The 4,162-nt window shown below is 34.2% G+C and overlaps 1 long non-coding RNA gene across 1 annotated transcript; it reads right to left on the minus strand.

Moving 5' to 3' along the window:
- Positions 1-1,980: 1,980 nt before the first annotated feature.
- LOC105120716 (uncharacterized) lies at positions 1,981-3,729 on the minus strand. The gene is made up of 2 exons (XR_841418.1): positions 2,969-3,729; positions 1,981-2,878 (listed from the first exon to the last, which is right to left on the minus strand). It is a non-coding gene; the product is annotated as an uncharacterized LOC105120716 (long non-coding RNA).
- Positions 3,730-4,162: the final 433 nt, after the last annotated feature.

Raw genomic sequence — 4,162 nt, forward strand, 5'->3', positions numbered from 1 at the left:
GGTAGAAGTAATAAAAAGATTAGGGTTGCAGTGCTTGCTTGTGACAGGTAGCTATGCTGCTATAACCCTAGCTATGGACAGAAATGAAGCAGCTGACAGGTTGCTGTGTGGAGATGGTTCCTTAGACCGGGTTCCATGAAATATCCAGGTAAGGAATGGATCTATAAGTTTTATTAGGCCACTTATAGAGATTAAAGATAGAGGAGTTAAGACTGTCATCAGACTTTAATGGGCAGTAACAATTGTTGATGATACACAGAAATTATCAAAACCCAGAAAAGATCATCCAGAAAGAGATGACCTTCACTTAACAAATTTAATACAAACTGCTTCCTTGACCGTTCAACACAGTTTAGCGGGCCCTTTCCCGCGATCATCTTAAAAGGGACCAGGCTACGTAGAAGAGTCAAATTTTTAATATGATTTTTCATACACGTTCAAATAAAAAAATATATTCAAAAAAATCAATTTTATTTTAACATATTTAACATTTATACAACTATTAATTAACAGTAACGAACTAATACAACTTTAATCAAAACCTCTCTTCTACATAAAAAAATACTAAACAAACTTTTAACTCTCTTGTTCAACACGTAGAAATAACTCTTCAACTTAGAAATACTATTTTGACACTTCAATATAGCTCTTCCCTTGGAGCTATAAAAGTAAGAGATGAAAGACATAATTTTTTGTCATTTTATTAGTTATTTTTTTGAAGATGCCCTTCATAAATCACCCTCCTCTCAGTATACAGATTCAATTAATAATATCAAATACTTGGTATATTATATTTATACAATTTTATAAACACATGAAAATATATACTGTAGAATAATATTTTATTTAAAATTTGTTAAATTTTATTACCACTTGTGTTCTATAGAGAGTAACCCTCGGGTATAAATATTGAATACATTATTATCCTAACTTTATGGACATCTAGTATAGAAACGCTCCCACGATCATAGCTATTAATTTTCATTTGAAGTTCTAATTTAGTTTTTGAAATGAAATTAGTAACAAAGTAAATCCTTAGCTGGAAATTACTAAAAATAATCATAAATGGGTTAATTCTTCATACACGCCTTCGATCATCACATTCCGGACCCTGTGTTATATATAGAACACCAGTATTTAATTAACTATAGTGTATTATGGAAATTAATACTAGCAAAAAAAAAAAAAAACATACAAACCAGTAGGTAAGGTAGATCATAATCAGCGAGTATAGAATCTAGCTAGTTAATGAGTAATATGCTCGACAAGCTTTTCGAAACAAGAACAGTAGCGGCACTCTTTTTTTTCTACAGGATGAGAGGCTGAGAGCTATTTCGTAGCATTTTTTTTAACAATCAAAATTAAGTATTTTAACCACTAGATCTGCTTCTCGAGGCTGTAATGGCACTTATTAAAGCATCATTTGCCAGGGAGGCCAACCACGCAGTTGGTGCCCTACCAAACCGTTACTAAAAAATAACGTAACTTAAATGACCGGGAGTTATTTTTTTTAGTAATAATTATTTTTAAAGCTTAAATGACCGGGAGTTATTTTTTTTAGCAATAATTATTTTTAAATTAGTTTTTATTCAAAAATATATAAAAATAATATTTTTTAAATTTTATTTTTAATATCAGCACATCTAAATAATTTTAAAATAAAAAAATAATCTAAAGTGTTTTTTCATTGAGAATTATTTTTAACATAAATACATTAAAATAATCTAAAAATATAAAAGAATTAATTTGAAGTAAATAAAAAATTAAAAATAACTTAAATTTTTTTAAAAATACTTTTAAACACAATAACAAATATAGAAAAAATTTTATGCTGATGTGTCAGATGAGAAAATTGAATATTGACAATCAATCCACATAATTGGCTTATGTTTTTTTTTTCTTTAAATGGCTCCCGAATATGACACACGACACGACATCATGTATACAAGTTTTTTTTCATATATATATATATATATTGTATCTTAAATTTTACCACTGACATCTCTTCTTATGATTACATTATGTATTATACAAGAGCTTGAATTTTCAGCACCGGTGATGATAAGCATATGACTTCAGGGACATTAATTAGGCTCTCGCTGAAATGTCCTTACGATAGGAAAAAGAGTTCGGACAATTCTCAGCTGAAGAATAGACCCCACTAGGATCTGCTATATCCACATTGATGCATGAACATGGCACCTGGCCCAAGTTGGTTGCGACCTAGTCCAGTGCCAAGGCATGGCCATAAGCATGGAAGCTCGGAGGGAGAACAAGAAAGCAATTGAATAAACCGAAGGTGAGGACAATTTGTGTGCTGGAACAAGGTTCAATTATTTTAGTTTATGCAATCAAACATCCTGAAGGAATGTCGTGCCCTTTGTCCAATACCTTGTTATCATATGATGGATTCATGTCAGAACACCGAGATATACATCAGAACCTACGGATGGAATTGCAAGCGGCAGCTTTCTGCCACGTGGCATCCAAAAAACAGGCTGTTGAATAAGCATCCTTCGCAGTGATTGGTTGAACCGGCGTCGTAAATTCACAAAGCTTTCCTCCAAATGCTCATCTTTTCCAAGTCTAGAGACTAGGCTATTTTGGGATATAACTTGCAGGTAAACTTTTTCAGCTCGGTTAATATGCATACAATGGAACTGAGTTCACACAGGATATTCACATATCATTCCGTGAAAATTACTTACTTTAAGATCACTGTGCACTGTGCAAGTCTTTACGCTTCTACGGTTCCATGTAAACCGCCAAAAATAAGATGAGCAGTCACTTTTAGTGCCATCGATGTCTCCATTCTACCATGCACAAGCTCCTTCCTGACCTATCAAATTACTTTAGGAAGGATGTCAAGAATTCGAAACTGTAATCACACGTAATGGAGCTTCAGCAACGTTCCCATATTCAGGTCCCACACCATATTAACAGTTGAGGAAAGGAAGAGGAGGCCTACCAAGCACGGAATCCGTTCTCCTTTATTTTCATCTTTGCACCTGCCCATACATAATCGAGTAAGACTTGACAACACAAGATTCTCCTCGGGGAAGGGGGGAAGATTAAAGATAACAATTTTTCAAGGCTACCAAGAGATACGAAAAAAACAAATTTTCATGGATGCCAAGATGTGGGTCAATGTTACATAATTAAACAAGACAATCGACAACGAGTTCATATATCGTGGTTGCCCAGATAGAAATAAAACAATAACGAGGACAGTGTTTCTACAGAAAACCAGGTGGCTTTAAACTGCTGCAATGCAGAGGCCCCACCAACTAAAGGACAGCGTACAAGATATGCCATTCTTGCATCCATTGAACAGCCTGTAAAGTACTTTCACAGTAGCAGATGATGATTATAACAGCAATAAGTTAATCTCCACGAACTGTTAATTATTTTCTTGCCCAACTAAATGGAAAGGATGCAGCAGGTCAAAATTAAGGATCCTGAGTCAATGAAATTCAATGTCAAAAACTTCATGTCACATAGCAAAACATTTCTGAACCAAATGTTCAGCGCCATGATTCCCATGTTTCTATTCATGATTGCTTGCAAAAAGGCTTAAAAATTAAATCAAGAGACTAAATTGGTCGGGAATAAAGATTAGGAACATAAAAACCCAGGATTATGTCAATCCAAGAGCAATAGGGACCAGAATTGAACAATCAATATATAACTCAACGTGGTTTAATACCTTCAAAGTCTTCCACAAAGCAACCCGAGACTTTTAAATGGCTACACTGGAAAATCTTCAAAGTCTTCCACAAAGCAACCCGAGTAGGATACCCGAGACTTTTAAATGGCTACAGTGGAAATTAGTTGTACAAAGATACTTGCAAAGTTCATGCACGCACCAGTAAAATAAGTGAATTAGATTTGACAGCACAATTATACCCCATGATCATAACCTTGAATCAGTCTTCCCATCTTCAGTAACACTTAACCTGTGTTTAGATTGCAATAGATGGGACTAGAAGGTGGTCAGCAAGCACCCTAAAATTAGGCATTTATAAAGCAGGAAAAATCCACACCAAATATTTCAACGATGTATCCATAACATATTGTTCATGGTCACAAAAGAATTCATGAGGTTGGATTGATACATACCAAACTGGTGTAATACATGTAAGCAAACCCCTGAATCAGACAG

The sequence above is a fragment of the Populus euphratica genome, unplaced genomic scaffold (genome assembly GCF_000495115.2).
Source record: "Populus euphratica unplaced genomic scaffold, PopEup_1.0 scaffold1.1, whole genome shotgun sequence".
NCBI lineage: Eukaryota > Viridiplantae > Streptophyta > Magnoliopsida > Malpighiales > Salicaceae > Populus > Populus euphratica.